The sequence below is a fragment of the Macaca thibetana genome, chromosome 15 (genome assembly GCF_024542745.1).
Source record: "Macaca thibetana thibetana isolate TM-01 chromosome 15, ASM2454274v1, whole genome shotgun sequence".
NCBI classification, from domain to species: Eukaryota; Metazoa; Chordata; class Mammalia; order Primates; family Cercopithecidae; genus Macaca; species Macaca thibetana.
The window spans coordinates 25141495-25158540 of record NC_065592.1 but is presented as its reverse complement, the minus strand read 5'-3'; the positions used below and the strand labels follow the sequence as shown (position 1 = coordinate 25158540).

Below are 17046 nucleotides of genomic sequence, written 5' to 3'. Positions count from 1 at the left end.
AGCTCACAGATAAAGTCACACTTTTTTTTAAATTATTATACTTTAAGTTCTAGCGTACATGTGCACAACGTGCAGGTTTGTTACATATGTATACATGTGCCATGTTGGTGTGCTGCACCTGTTAACTCATTATTTACATTAGGTATATCTCCTAACACTATCCCTCCCCGCTTCCCCCACCCCACGACAGGCCCCGGTGTGTGACGTTCCCCACCCTGTGTCCAAGTGTTCTCATTGTTCAATTCCCACCTATGAGTGAGAACATGCAGTGTTTGGTTTTCTGTCCTTGTGACAGTTTGCTCAGAATGATTAAAGCCACACTCTTAAATGGTAATTGAAGGTTCTCCATTTTGGCTGCAAGTGAGATTCACTTGAAGTGTTTTTAAAACAAAGAACACCTGGAGCCTAACCCCAGCTAAATTATAATTTTGTTAGGGTGTGGAATCTGGGCAGCAGTATGTTTACAAAGATTTCCAGGTGATTCTTGTGTATAATCAAGAACTACTGAATTCCATTGCGGGGATCATTATATACAGGTAAGCAGCGGTTCTCAGATCAGGCTGATATTAGAATCATGGGAGGAACTTTAGAAAATGCCACTCCTAGCACCCACTCCAGGTCAGTAAAATCACTATTTGGGGGCAAGGGCCCCGGTGTCGATAGATTTTACAGCTCCCCTGTTGATTTTAATTCACAGCATTAAGAACTACTGATTTATAGAGGTTTTTTTTTTTTAATCATAAATTTCATTGATGTGATACAAATGGATCCTTTTTAGCTTGGGATGAGTTTTTCAGGAACAGCATTATTTATATAGAAATTCAAAAGCATTATTTAAAAAATAACTTAGAAATGAAGATAATATATTCTGGAAACCTGTGTTAGATGAGGTTAAAGATGTGTATGAAGTATTTGAATGAAATTGTTTCAGAAGGTGAAAGATTGAGGATAGTGATATAGTTTGGCTGTGTCCCTACCCAAATCTCATCTGGATTTGTAATCCAAATTGTAATCCCCACGTGTCAGGGGAGGGACCTGGTGGGAGGTCGCTGAATCATGGGGGCAGTTTCCCCCATGCTGTTCTCCTGATAGCGAGTGAGTTCTCATGAGATCTGATGGTTTTACACCTGACAGTTGCTCCTGCTCTCTTCTTTCACCTGTGCCATGTAAGATGTGCCTGCTTCCCCTTCTGCCATGATTGTAAGTTTCCTGAGGCCTCCCTAGTCATGCAGAACTGTGAGTCAATTAAACCTCTTTTCTTTGTAACTTACCTGGGCTTGGGTATTTCTTTATAGTAGTGTAAAAAATAGACTAATATGGATAGCAACACAGGTATTTCCAAATTAATGTATTTTATATAATATGCTCTGGCAAACACATATCAGGTACTGAATACTTACAAGTTGATGCGTGATTATTTCACCCATAGTACTAAATGTGTATATATTCAAATTGGAGAAAATACTTAAAATCTTTGCATAAAGAAACTGCCTTCTGTTTGGGGTGGTTTACCATTCAAGCATGGATGGTGTGATTACTTTTTTCTCCTTGGGTCTGGGAGGGGAGATGGGCCAACAGGCTTCTGTATTAATTTCTGGTTCAGGTAGGGAATAATGAAATCTTGACCTGATGCACTGGGCTAAGACAAGTGGGTGGATTTTTACTCTGGTGGTTTCACAGTGCATAAGTTCTGGGGTCCGAGTACCTGGGTGGGATGCTTGCCTTCCTAACCTAATGCATGACCTTGGCCATAGCCATTAACCCCTCTAATTCTCAGTTCCTTAACTTTAAAATAGAAATAATAATAGAGTTGGTGTGAGGAGTAAATTAGACTAGCCATGGAAAGCTGTAAATGTAGTGCCTGCTAGAGATGCAGCACTCAATAAATTTTGCTTATTATTATCTGGTGTTGAGAGTGAAGCATTAGCTTTCGTACCTGTGGATGTGAAATTAGGGAATTCAATTTAGGTTTTTCAAGAGCTTTATTTTATTTTTAATTTATTTTTATTTTTATTTTTAATAAAGTCTCGGTCTGTCAACCCAGCTGGAGTGCAGTGACATGAACTCGGCTCACTGCAGTCTCGGCCTCTTGGGGTCAAGCCATCCTCCCACCTCAGCCTCCCAACTAGCTGGAACCACAGGCACACACCACCACACCAGGCTAATTTTTAAATTTTGTAGAGAAGGGGTCTTGCCATGTTGCCTAGGCTAGTCTCAAACTCCTGTGCTCAAGCAACCTTCCCACTTCTGCCTCCCAAAGTGGTGGGATTACAGGCTGAGTCACTGTGTCTGGCCCAAAACTTTATTTTGAAATAATTACAAATTCACAGAAAGTTACAGAGGTAACTTTGTAACTTTCTCTCTGCAGAGAGAAACAAAGAGGTAACTTTGTTACTTTCTCTCTGCAGACAGTTCCTATGAACCCATCCCCCAGCCTCCTCAAATGTTAACATCTTGCCATAGTATATTACAAAATCAAAATCAGGAAATTAACATTGGCGCAATCTGCAGAGCTTATTCAAAGTTCAGTCTTTATTCAAGTACTCATTTGTGTGTGTGTGTGTGTGTATAGCTGCATGAAATTTTATTACGTGTGTAGCTTGGTGTAACTACCACCACAATCAAGATACTTAACTGTGTGTGCCATCACCACAAAGTTCCTTTCTGCTTCCTCTTTATGGCCACACCCACCCCCTCTCCCTAACATCTCTAACCCCTGGAAACCACTAACCTGTTCTACATTCTATAATTATGTCATTTCATGAATATTACATAAATGGACACATGCAGTATGTATGTATCTTTTTGAGGTTGGCTTTTCTCAGCACAACTTCCTTGTTCCTTATATACATGAGGAACATGTGTCAATAGTTAGCTCCTTTTTATTGCTGAGTAGTAATCCATAGTAATGCATGTACCAAAGATTTTTTGGCCATTTGCCCTTTGAAAGATATTTGGATGGTTTGCAGTTTTTGGCTATTACTAATAAAGCTACTGAGAACATTTGTGTACTAGTTTCTGGTGAAAATGTTTTCATTTCTGTATGATAAATGCCCAATTTACTATACAATTGCTGGATTGTATGGTCAATCCATTCTTAGTTTTAAAAGAAACTGCCATATTATTTTCCAGAGTGACTGTACCATTTTACATTTCCATGAACAATATATGAGTAATCACACTGAATCCTCTCCAGGGTTTTTTTTCACTATTTTTTACTTTTGTCATTCTTATATCTTTAGTCCAGGAGGTTGAGGCTGCATTGAGCCATGATTGTACCACTGCACTCCAACCTGGACAACAGAGGGAGACCCTGTCTCAAAAAAAAAAAAAAAAAAAAAAAAAAAAAAAAAAAGAAAAATTAACTGTGTGGATATATCATACTTTGTTTATTGATTCATCTGTTGACAAATATTTAGGTCATTTTTCACATTTTGGCTCTATGAATAATGCTGCTGTGAATATTTGTGTGCAAGTTTTTGGGTGGACGGATATTTTTATTTCTCTTGACTATATACCTAGAAGTGAAATTGCTAAGTCATATGATAATTCTATGTTTAACATTTTGAGGAATTGTCAAACTTTTTCCAAAGGTGCTGCACCATTCTGCAATGCGCCAGCAATGTGTGAAGGTTCCAGTCTTTTCACATCCTTGATGTCCCTTTTTATTGTCTTTTTAATTTCAGCCCAGTGCGTTTTAAGTGCTATCTCATTGTGGTTTTGATTGTATTTTCTTAATGACTAATGATGTTGAGCATCGTTTTATGTATGTATTGGCCATTTTCATATCCTGTTTAGAGAAATGTTTATTCAAATCCTTTGCCCTTTAAGAAATTGAGTTGTCTTTCTAGTGTGGAGTCTTAAGAGCTTTAAAAATATATTCTGTATACTAGACCTTTATCAGATCTATGGATTGCAAATATGTCTTGCATTCTGTGCATTGTCTTTTCATTTTCTTAATAGTTATAGTGTCCTTTGAAACAAAACATGTTAAATTTTGATGTTAGATTTATCTTTTTTTTTCTTTTGATGCTTGCGCTTTTGGTGTTACATCTAACAAACCAGTTGTCTAACCCAAGGTCATAAAGATTTATTTACTCCTGTCTTCTTTTTTTTTTGAGATGGAGTCTCACTTTGTTGCCCAGGCTGGAGTGCGGTGGCATGATCTTGGCTCACTGCAACCTCCACCTTCTGGGTTCAAGCAATTCTCCCACCTTAGCCTCCCAAATGGCTGGGATTACAGGTGCACACCATCACACCTGGCCAATTTTGTGTATTTTTAGTAGAGACGGGGTTTCACCATGTTGGTCAGACTGGTCTTGAACTCCCGACCTCAGGTTATCTACCTGCCTTGGCCTCCCAAAATGCTGGGATTACAGGCATGAGCCACCACACCTGGCCTAATTTACTCTTATGTCTTCTTCTAAGAGTTGTATAGCTTTAGCTCTTACATGTAGGTGTATCATCCATTTTGAGTTAATTTTTATATATGGTATGAGGTGGGGTCCAACTTCATTGTTTTGTGTGGAGCTAACTAGTTGTCTCAGCACCATTTGTTGAAAACACTATTCTTTCCCCCATTAAATGGTCATTGTACTCTTGTTGAGAATCAACTGATCATAAATGTTAAGAATTTAAATTTAGTTCTGATCATGTTGCATTTGGCTCTAAAGGATACTCAAATGGAGGTTTCCAGAAAGATCAAAGGAGATATTGAGTGTGATAGATTGAACTGTTGTTCCCAATTCTTTATCCCTGCCTATGGTTATACCTTTGCCATGGCCTCATTGTGGACAGTATGTGTTTCCATGCTTTTGATTTTGGATTTGACTAAGTAACTTGCTTTGGCCAATGGCTTGTGGGGAGAAGAATAGTATTAGAGTTCTAAGCTTATGCCTTAAAAGTTTCCCTGTGCTGCCAATTATGATCTTGCTCTTCTGCCAGTGCCAAGAAAAAGTATGCCCCCACTAACCTATTAGTCCCTAGAGGACAATGAGAAACATAGATCAGAGTCATTCCAGGCAAGTACCCAGCTAGGCCCAGCTGAGATCCCTGGGCCTCCATGCTACTCACAGCTAAGAAAGTGATGAAAACTGACTGTTGTCACTGAACGTTTGGGTGGTTTGTTACACAGAGTGGTTAAGTGAGATACAGGGCACAAGATCTCTTTTTATCTACGAAGTACTGTCCATGTGAGAGGGAGGACAGATCACTCACTCTCCTTTCTTCTTTTAAAAAAATTTTTAATTTTAGGTTCAGGGGTACATGTGCAGGTTTGTTATGTAGGTAAACTCATGTCTTAGGGGTTTGGTGTACAGATTATTTCATCACCCAGGTACTAAGCATAGTACCTAATAGGTATTTTTTCTGATCCTCTCCCTCTCCCCACCCCCCACTCTCAAGGAGTCCCCAGTGTCTGTTGTTCCGTTCTTTATGTCCATGTATATTCATTATTTAGCTCCCACTTACAAGTGAGGGCATGCAGTATTTGGTTTTCTGTTGCTGCATTCACTTGTTAAGGATACTGATCTCCAGCTCCATCCATGTTCCTGCAAAGGACATGATCATATTCTTTTTAATGGTTGCATAGTATTTCATCATGCATATATACCACATTTTCTTTATCCAGGCTACCACTGATAGACATTTAGGTTGATTCATGTTTTTGCTATTGCAAATAGTGTTGCAATGAACATAGATGTGCATGTGTCTTTATGATAGAACGATTTATATTCCTTTGGGTGTATACCCAGTAATGGGATTGCTGGGTTGAATGGTAGTTCTGTTTTTAGTTCTTTGAGGAATCACCACACTTTTCCATGATGGTTGAACGAATTTATTTCATTCCATTTCTGTTTGTGAACAAGAGCTCTAATTAATCTCTGATTAATCAGAGATTAATTAGAGCTCTTGCTAGGTGAAGGCATCAGTGAAATATTTTCCTGCAGTGTGGGTCCCAGTCCCCTGATGAGAAGTGGGGAAATTTAAGGCCAAACATAGACATGACATTCTATAGCACTGGTTCGCAACATGAAGTAGTGACTTCCTTTTTAGTCCTTTCAATTACCTAAATGTAGCTGGATGCTACCCACTCAGTGATGCCTTCAAACAGTTGCTGACCTCCCTCACAATAAAAAGAGAACAGCAGGCAGGCTCTGAGTCTTTGGCAGGTGATGGCATCAGGCTAGAATTTAAGCTCATTGTTTTGTTTTTGTTATGTTTATTTTTGTATTGATCTTTGCTATTTATGGTAGTGATATGTACCTTTGTTTTAATGTAAAAGAATAATATTGTTTAAAGAAAAATATTAAGGAAATAAGAATAGAGGTTAGAATCACAGTGATGTGTGAATAAATGGGGTTTAGAAAACACTCTTTTGAGGTACATCATTGTGTTAGGGTTCTCCAGAAAACCAGAACCACTAGGATCCTGCTTTCCTCTCTCTCTTTCTCTCTCTGTGTCTCTCTCTCTCAGCGTCTCTCTCTCTCTCGGCGTCTCTCTCTCTCGGCTTCTCTCTCTCTCTTGGCTTCTCTCTCTCTCTCGGCTTCTCTCTCTCTCTTAGCGTCTCTCTCTCTCTCGGCGTCTCTCTCTCTCGGCTTCTCTCTCTCTCTTGGCTTCTCTCCCTTGCTTGGTGTCCCTCTCTCTCTGTCCCTCTCTCTCTGTCCCTCTCTCTCCCTCCCTCTCTGTCTCTCCCTCCCTCTCTGTCTCTCCCTCCCTCTCCCTGCTTCTCCCTCCCTCCCCTCCCTCCCTCTTTCAGTCTCTCTTTCTCTCGGCCTCTGTCTTTCTCTCTCCGTTTGTATATATGTCTTATCATCTACAAGTCGGAAAGCCAATGGTGTACAGTCCAGTGTGAGTCAGAAGGCCTGAGGACTTTGAGTGCCGAGGGCAGTTGAAGATGGATGTCCAAGTTAAGGCAGTCAGGCAGGGAGAGGTTGACTCCTCCCTTTCTCTGCCCTTTTGTTCTGTTCAGGCCTCCAACAGATTGGATGCTGCCCACCCCCACGGAGGAGGGCAAACCAGTTTACTTAGTTCACTGATTCAAAGGCTGATCTATTCCTGACATACCCAGAAATAATGTTTAACCAGATAGCGGAACGTTTCATGATCCTGTCAAGTTGACTTATACAATTAACTGTCACAGCCATTGTATCCATGACCTACATAATAAATGTTATGGGATGGTTTTTGTTTCCCTCCTAAGAAGCTGTGGGAGGGCATCATTATGGATGTAAACTCATCACTTGTCCATGCTTTTTGAGCTGGAAATTTGGTTTATTCTTTCCAACGACTTCAGATTGTTGATTTCCAAGAATCCCAGCCCCTAAGCTCTCTTCAAAGCCCCGAGGTGATTGTCACAAACAAAACCCTTCTGTGGCTCTTACATAGTTGATACTTATAAACCTTTTGGAAAAAAAAATCATCCTCTGTAATGTAATTTCCCATTCTAAAAATAGGCTTGACTTTTGGATTTCTGCTTAATAAAAATATATTTTTCGATTACACTGGAGACAGAGAAAAAAATTTCCAGTATCAGTTTGAGGCTTGTGAGAAAATGAAGAGAAGACAAGTTTCACTGCTCTTGTTGAAGGCTTTGTATTAAAATTTTGCCACAGTGGCTGAGTTCTGAGTGTGGTGGGGCTGGGGAGGAAGGAAGAGTGAACACTGTCACCAGTCATTTAGGATGTCATTTATTACTCAGATCTGACCCCAAATGCGAAGGCTGCAGCAGGGAGAAGAAGCTGGCATTGCTGTACACGTTTGTGGTTAAGGAGCGCATCTCTGAAATTCTATGGTTTCTCTGAGTAATCACTGAATCATCTCTTTATTACAGTGAAACTTCACAGTGCTATTATTTGCTGTAGAGTGGAGCTAGAGAGCATCACTCTGAGCCTTCTTGGGCAGCACTGGAAAGGGCTTAGGTTCCGAAGAGGTGGTGCCTGTCCCTTTCCAAGGCTCTCTCCCCTACTAGATGGCCCATGGAACAGTATTACAGTGCAGGTCATCTCTCAGGAGCACCTGGTGGGCATTCCTCTTGGTGATGTGTTTGGTTCTTCCCTTTTGGAAGAGAAGGAGGAAGGAGCCGCCACAGTGTAGGGCAACATGTAATTCAGAGTCAATATGGCTTCCCTTTCCTTCCACACATGCTTTCTTCTTGTCACCAAGTCATCTGGAATGTCCATGGCCAAACATGCTACCCACCCCTAGTTGGAGTCAGACTTCTGCCTTTCCCACGTGGGGCAAATCATTTTCCTTCTCTGAGTCTCATTTGCTAATCTTTAAAATGGCACCCACAATTCCCACCTTGCTCAGGGCAAGAAGAGCTGGCATGTATGAAGTTACATGTTGAACTGCACGGTGTGCTGTATCTTGGAAAGACTTGTGCCTTCCCCGATGACACACTGTTCTGCCTTTCAGTAGCCACCCACCTGTCTATGCTTTTGTGCTCATGAAACTCAAAAGCTTGTTCATGATGATTCTCTATGCAGCCTTATAACTGATTTCAAGACAGTGTGCTAATTTCCAGAGATATGGAAGATATATATTTTTTTCTTTTCTCTTCTCTCTCTCTCTCTTTTTTTTTTTTTTTTTTTTTTTTTTTTTGAGACAGGATATTGCTCAGTTGCCCAGGCTGAAGTGCAGTGGAACTATCATGGCTCACTGCAGTCTCTTCTTCCCTGGCTCAAGTGGTCCTCCCACCTCAGCCTCCTGGGTAGCTAGAACTAAAGTCATGCACCACCACACCCGGCTAATTTTTTCTATTTTTTTGTAGAGATGGAGTCTCACTATGGTGCCCAGGCTGGTCTCTAACTCTGGGACTCAAGCGATTCTCCCGCCTCAGCCTCTCAAAGTGCTGGGATTACAGGCTTGAGCCACTGCGTCTGGCCAGAGGAGATTATTTCTTAAGATTGTCCTGATGAAACCCTAAAAAGTGAAATCAGCATTCTCAGAAACAAATAAAATAAGACAAATCTTCTGACTTTGGCAGGGATGTGGGAAACTTACAGGAAAAATTATGGGTTTGCCAATGAAAATCATCTAGACGCTGTGGGTTAAGGAATCTGTGGGACCACCTTGCCCCAATATAGGTGGGAATCATTTTTTAAAAATTTATTTTTATTTTAATTATTTTTTAAATTATGTATTTATGTATTTATTTATTTATTTTTGAGGCTGAGTCTCCTGTTGCCCAGACTGGAGCTCAATGGCATGATATTGGCTCACTGCAACCTCCGCCCTTGGGGTTCAAGGATTCTCCTGCCTCAGCCTCCCGAGTAGCTGGGATTACAGGTGCCTGCCACCACGCCTGTCTACTTTTTGTATTTTTAGCAGTGACAGGGTTTCACCACAGTGGTCAGGCTGGTCTCAAACTCCTGACCTCAAGTGATACACCCAACTCAGCCTCCCAAAGTGCTGGGATTGTAGGTGTGAGCCACTGTGCCTGACTGGCAGGAATCATTTTAAGGGGATTAAGCATAATAGTAACATTTGTGATGTTAACTATGTGTAAGACACTGTGCCAAGTGCTTTGCTGTGGAGACAACTATCTAAGATGATATCCCAGTTCATCATATGTTAGCTGTGTGACCATGGATGACTTATGTGGCTTCTCTGAGCTTCAGTGTCCATGCCTGTAAGTGGCATCGTAATGCCTAATGGCTTTTTGAGGATTCATTGAAACATTGAACTCAAAGTTTTGGGCACAGAGTAAACACTCAATACCTAATGTTGCTGTTTTGTTGTTATAATTCATGCATTTCTTACAAAATTCAGGACAGTCATGAATTTTGTGGCAGATAGAGTATTCTGCTGGCCCTGGGCTTCAGTGCTATTTTGAATCTTTTTTCCTCAAGAGGAGATAAAATACTTGAGGTTTAGAGTAAGAGTAAGAGGATTCTTGAGTTGTAAATTATGTAAGTCTGATTTATCAAATATAAAGTGGGAAGTTTCTTTCATTGCAGAACCATACGGCTTTATAGGACTTTTAGAAAGCTGTAATTAGACTCTGAGTAAAGGTTTCTTTCCTCTTTATAAAGTACACATGTGGGTTATGTAATTTGATGGCAGTAAATTAAAATGTAGTTTTCTCTGTTCCTATTCCAAACAGGACCATATAAATGTTGCCTGGCTGGAATTCAACTATCTGACCACTCCTTTTCCATATCTTTTTGGGTCTCTGCTTCCTTAGATGGAGTCCCAGGCAGGAGTTGAGCAACATAATTGGATCTTTGTTCTCTGACCTCTACTGGGCACCTGAGGGTTATAGCTAGAGGCCTTAGTGTGCTAGATGCCTGCCCCAGACAACTGCTTCTGTGTAACTTGAAAAGCAGCAAGAGCGAGCCCAGGCAGATCTTTTTCCAACACAAGTTTCTGCTAGATGTTGGCCTTTTTGTTCACTAAATACTTTCAGACTGAAGGGCAATTTCACCTAGGTGTATAAATAGGTACATCTTTGCTAGCATCTGATGGAAGGTCAACCCCTTCAAAATCTTCACTCTGATTTCTAGCAAGGAAAGAGCCGGGAGAAGCTTAAGAGCCCATGCAGACTAACTCTCCCTTGCTCCCACTGTATAGATAGGAACACTGAGGCCCCCCGAAGGAAACATTTTGTCCAAGGTCGTAAGTTGAGTCCCTGGTTGAGTTGCAGTATGGACCTAGATCTGTTTGATCCCAAACCTGTCTGCACTTGCGGCAGAGACTTCTCATTGTTTCCCAATTTCCTTTCTCCACTTCTCCCTTAATAATAGAACTTGCAATTTGTGGCTGGAAATATGACTGTCTGGAATAAAGACCATTATTTTCCAATCTTCTCTGCAGTAGAGGCAGCTGTGAGACTGAGTTCTTGCCCATGACAAATAACTGATAGCATCCTGTGTGACTTCTGGAAACATTCTTTTGTCCTTCCTCCTTCCTGCTAGCTGGAATGTAGAGATGATTTATTGCCACAATAATGCTTAGTCATAAACAAAAACCTCAGTGGCTTACGGCAACGTCTATTTCTTGCTCTCGTGCTCAGGATGGCCAGCCAGTTCTGCTGAAATTGGTTGGGGTTGGTCATACATCTGGGGAGTTGTCTGGCTACTGGATGGTCTATAATGGGCATAGCTGGGACAACTGGGTGACCTGACCCTGGTTCATGCCTCTCATCTCCCAGCAGGCTGGCTTATGCCCATGGAAGAGGCTACAAGGGATAAGTAGGAACATACTAGTAATTTTTCTTGCCTCTGTTTGTGTCATGTTCTCTGATTTTCTGCTGGCTCAAATAAGACACATGGCTGGGGCCTAGAGACAGAATAGGAGGACACCTCACTTTTATATCTATGACATGGGTGTAGGGTGGAAGGAAAGTTGGGGCCTTAATGGATCCAATCTATTGTTGATGGATGACTGAATGAATGGAGGGCTGGATGGAAAGGCAGCAAAAAAAGGCAGACAGGGGAGGAAGTTCTCTTGATCATGTCCAATACAGGGGGAAAGTAAACACGAGAGAGCAGTTTCCCATGGCTCTACTGTTCTCTGAGGCCCTCCTGGCTTGGAGACTGCCCATGGCACACAGCGGGTGCTTGGAGCTTGTGGGGTGTTTATTTCATGACTTGCTTCTCTGTTGGGGAACTTTGCTTCTGAGTGAGTCATTGTGAAAGGCTTCTTAAGCTTTATTTTGGGGTTGGGAAGAGTCTATTTTGGAGATGAGAAGGCTTTTCAGAGGTCCTAGGCTTATAACATGAAAACAGTTGTGCCGTGGCCTGAGAACTGAACTGAGAAGCAAGGGACATGTGTTTCAGTCCCATCTCTGCCAAGTCAGGAAAAAAACAAAAGCAAACCAAAAACAAAACACATCAGAAGTAGGAATTTCTCTTGGGCAATTTCTAAGTACTATAGAACTTGTCAGCAAGAAAGAAGGCTAAGGAAAAAGTTTTTGTTGTTGTTGTTTCTTTTTTTTTTTTTTTTTTTTTTTTTTTTTTTTTTTTTTTTTTTTGAGACAAAGTCTCACTCTGTCACCCAGTCTGGAGTGCAGTGGCACGATCTCAGCTCACTGCAACCTCTGCCTCCCGGGTTCAAGCCATCCTCCTGCCTCAGCCTCCCGAGTAGCTGGGATTACAGGCACCTGCCACCATGCCTGGCTAATTTTTTTTTTGTGTGTGTGTTTTTAATAGAGATGGGGTTTCACCATGTTGGTCAGGCTGGTCTTGAACTCCTGACCTCAAGTAAGTGATCCATCCACCTCAGCCTCCCAAAGTGCTGGGATTACAGGCGTGAGCCACCGCGCTCAGCTGGAAAAAGTTTTAAGAATCCTTTTTTTTTTTTGAGACGGAGTCTCGCTCCGTTACCCAGGCTCTGGAGTGCAGTGGCACGATCTCAGCTCACTGCATTTTAATCCAGGCTTCATGGTTCTCTAGGCTTCTGGTAATATATTCTTTAAATAAGATACAAATTTTAAAGGAGATAAAACTAGGTTTGATAATTGAGTTTTCCTTTTTTTTTTTTTCTTTCAATTCAAGAGCAGTTACTTATTAACTGACCGGATTAGAAAAATCATCATGGTAGGCACCTTCATTCATTCTTCTAAGAAGGCTGTTGATCTGGTCCTCCCCATTGTCAGCATTTCCACCTTCTACAAAATGGGTGGTCTTTTTCTTCATTCCACCTTCTGGATAGGATAGTTTGGAGGGCCACAGGAAGTTATTTGCTTATTTGAAGCATTTTCCAACAGTGTAGATCTCATGAATCAGATCCTCCATGCAGATGATACCGTATTTACCAAGAGATTGAGCAGTCAAAGCGTTATCTGTCAAAGCAATTCGCTTCTTATTGATTTTGCCATAACCACACTTATAGATTAGTTCATTTACCGACTTCAGATTTGGGTACCCACGTGCAATATATGGTTCTACAATCCACAGCATGTTAATTGAAGACTTGTTGAGCTTCACAAAGGTTCCACTGAAGATTTGACGAAGGTAAAGAAGCTACAACACCTTTCAGACCTTTGGGCTCACACCATTGATACCTCTGATTCTGATGGCAAACGCCAGTTCTGCAGGTACATAGTTGTCTGCTTTTCTTGCCACCCTAGCCATTCAAATCTCAGTTCTATACATCTGCCTATATTACTTATGATAGTGCTTTGCTTTTTCATAGATAAGCTTCCTCCTTGCCTTTAGAAGCATCTTTTGGGCAAACTTCATTCTCAGGCACTTTATCTTCAGCTCTGCAAATTCCTTGACTTTTTCTTAAGGGTTTCTAGCACAGCAGGAACCTCCTTCTTTTTGACATGTTCCGTGATTCCAGCCAGAAAAGAGGACAATTTAGTTTTCTGTTATATATAGGGAAGATTCTTTACCATTAGTTGTTTTAAAGATCTTCAAAATAATCCTTACATATTTATGTATGTCATAAAATGATGGTTAGAGTAAAAATTAAAACATTGTTAATTTGAACATTGATTTTACACTTCATAATAGTTTACGCAAGAGATTGAGTAATAAATGTGAGAAAAAAAACTCAATTGTTTTGATGGTATTAGGAAGAACCACTCACTTTGTCATGTTCCTTTTCTTTTTTCTTTTTTTGAGACAGTCTCACTCTATCACCCAGGCTGAGGTGCAGTGGTGCCATCTCAGCTCACTCAACCTCCACCTCCCAGGTGCAAGCACTTCTTATGCCTCAGCCTCCTGAACAGCTGAGATTACAGGTGTATACCACTATGCCCAGCTAATATATATATATACATTTTTTGTATTTTTTGTGGAGATGAGGTTTTGCCATGTTGGCCAGGTTGGTCTTGAACTTCTGGCCTCAAATGATCTTCCCTCTTTGACCTCCCAAAGTGCTGGGATTATAGGCATGAATGATGGTGCCTGGCCTCACTTGGTCATTTTCCTTTTGTAGAAGAAATAAAAGTGATTCTGGCAAATTTTCTAAATCTTAAACACAAAGTTAAATGCTTTGTTTGCTTACTCGGGTTAAATACAAGCAAAGTTAGATCCAATTCCTTGGTATCCACAGTGCCAATGTCCAAGGCACTGAAACAGACCCATGTTGGAGGGGCTGAACTCTGGGGGCCTGCCTGTTCTTTCTGATTCTGTTTTAGAGCAAGCCAAATGTGACCATCATCAAATCCCAGAGAACGTCAGAGCAAGGGTGTCTGAAGATAAAAATTTACCTAAATGCCTTTCCCACTATGCAATTCTGGGGAATGCTGAGGTTCATAAGAGGAAAGAGGCTTACCTACTTGAGACTTGGGGGCCACTAAGAACCCTGGGTCCTCATCCTGGTTGTCTGTACCCTGGATGGGATTACCTCCTTTATAGCTCATGTCTCTTTAAGTGGTAACTGGCCAGTTGCAGATGCATTAGTTAAAAACATATTCTAGCTCTGCTTTCAGAAGACAGAATAAGATGTTCTATAACATTGCCCCAGGGAACAATAGCTGTTTCATTTTCTTGTCACTTGAGTATACCCAGCCTAACCTCCATAAGTTTGCTAAATGGATCTGGAGCCTGTCTCATTTTGTTTCCACCTTTTTATCCCCTTCCTCCATGGCTTATGCTGAAATACATTAAAGAGAGTGCCTTCTTTTTACTAGTTCATGGTTTGTGATTTCACTCCATTTCGAATTCAGGGTCGGGTGCAGCAGTTCGTGCCTGTAATCCCAGCACTTTGGGAGGCCGAGGTGGGAGGAATGCTTGGATCCAGGAGTTCAAGACCACTCTGGCTACATAGCGAGACCCTGTCTCTACAAAATATTAAAAAATTAGCTGGGTGTGGTGGCAGATGCCTGGAGTCTCAGCTCCTCAGGAGTTCAAGACCACTCTGGGCTACATAGTGAGACTCTGTCTCTACAAAAAGTTAAAAAATTAACTGGGTGTGGTGGTACATGCCTGTAGTCCCAGCTACTTAGGAGGCTGAGGTGGGAGGATCACTTGAGCCTGGGAAATCAAAGCTGCAGTGAGCTGTGATTGTGTCACTGCACTCCAGTCTGGGTGCCACAGCAAGGCTGTGTCTTAAAAAAAAAAAAAAAAAAAAAAAAATTCAGGATGGGTGAGAGATTGAAGGTATTGGCCACAGGCATCAACAGCTGTGAGATGGAAGGGCTCCCCAGGACTGCCTTGAATCCCCTTCCATCAGAGGCCAACTAGATCTTAGAAGGGGCAGTCCGGAGATTCTTGTCCTGTCAGTTCATCGTGGTTTTTTTTTTTTTTTTTTTTTTTTAATTAAATGATAGCTGTTTTTACTGATGTCCTGTTAGTTTGAATCACATGGGACAATGGTTCCTGTGGGCAGAATGATGGCTTCTAATAAAGGAGATGATGTTGAGATTAAGATTCCTCTGCTGGTTCCTTGGGTCACAGCCTTGCAGCTGAAATCTCACTTCTTTAGAGAACAGCGGAAGTCCCTGCCTCACCTGCTGACAGTGTCCAGGACTGGGATGCCTCTGGTGTCCAGGTTTACAACCACTTCTTTATCTTGTGATCTTTCGAAAAGGAGGAAGATTACTACGTCCAGATTATCGACTTGGAAGGCATTCAGAGTCCTGGGGTTTAGAGTGAGTCTTTAGACAGTCTAAAATCCCACGGTTTTCTCATTGGATTGCCTAGAATCATTTTATGTTCTCTGACCTCAATTTCCCCATTGACAAAACTTAAGTTCATGTAGATATCATCCAAGAAATCAGGGAATGGCTGAACAGAAAGGGCCCTGGCCTCTTGCACAGGCTTGAGGCAGAGCAGCTCTCTTCTGATCATTTTCATAAACAGGATTTGTAAACTCCAATGTGTCAGAGAAACAAAGGGCTTCTATTCAGGGTCTACATTTTTTATTTGGAGACAGAGTCTTGCTCTGTCACCCAGACTGGAGTGCAGTGGTGCAATCTCGGCTCATTGCAACCTCTGCCTCCCAGGTTCAAGCGATTCTCCTGCCTCAGCCTCCTGAGTAGTTGGGATTACAGGTGTGTACCACCACACGGGGCTAAATTTGGTATTTTTAGTAGAAATAGGGTTTTACCATGTTGGCAAGGCTGGTCTCGAACTCCTCACCTCAGATGATCCACCCATGTCGACCTCCCAAAGTGTTGGGATTATTTGTGTGAGCCACTGCACCTGGCAGGGTCTACATTTCTATCAGTTCTGGAAAAGCCAGGATTTTGTCCTTATTAGGTTTGCCATTTCACCTTGTAGAAGGCAGAAGACTAAATCCCAGGAACTTTGGGGGTCGCTTCCTGGTCTGACTTTGGGTGGTTTTGCAAGGTTCACCCCCAGAGAAAGGGAAAGGTCCCATTATCACATGGTGGTGTGAATCGGAAAAAAACAGCAGCAAAAAATAACTCCCACCATCCCCCAACTTTTACTATCTCTGGGGCCTCTTCTGAATCTCTCTGCAGAGAGAGATCAGGGATGCCCCGAAATTGAGATTGTGGTCGAGGACTGAGACCAAGTTGTTCACAGCATGGTTGTATAATGGATGCTCAGTCATATCAGGACTCAGAAGATGTGAAGGGCCCCGCCCTGCGAGCTGTTTGAAGGTCATGATGGCTTCGCAGTGATGGGAAACAAGGCTGGTGTCTCTGTTTGTGGGTTCCCTGCACCAAGGGTACAATTCACTGGGGCCCTTCCCACCATGCCCTGGCCATCTCTCCACCCACCCACCCACCACCTGACTCCTGGAGAATGGGGCGAAACTTTCTTTTATACTTAATATTTTTTTTTGTCTTCTCCTCTTTTCTGTGTTTTCTTCACATTTGTTATAAGGGGCCAGTTTGGCATGGGATATGTGGTAGTGGCCTGAGGCCTTGGGGCTGAAAGAGCCCAGGGTCTGAAATCATCAGAACTGTCTCCAGATGAATTGAATCTGAGCTGGAAAGCAGCCTGTGACTCATCGCGGGTAAGAAGCCGCAGTCTTGTTTATATGATTGTAACCCCCGGCCAAGTGAAAGCAGAATGACCCCTGTCACTTCTTTGGGGTCACACAGCTACTCAGGAGGGTGAGAGGAAATGATGTCTATGAAGCACCTGCTATGGGACAGGCATTTTATCTAAACCTGTCCTATTT

The 17046-nt window shown here is 41.9% G+C and overlaps 1 pseudogene; it reads right to left on the bottom strand.

Annotated features, from left to right (window-relative positions):
- Positions 1 to 12509: 12509 nt before the first annotated feature.
- Positions 12510 to 13199, bottom strand: LOC126937267 (60S ribosomal protein L7-like; annotated as a pseudogene).
- Between the last annotated feature and the right edge of the window lie 3847 nt (positions 13200 to 17046).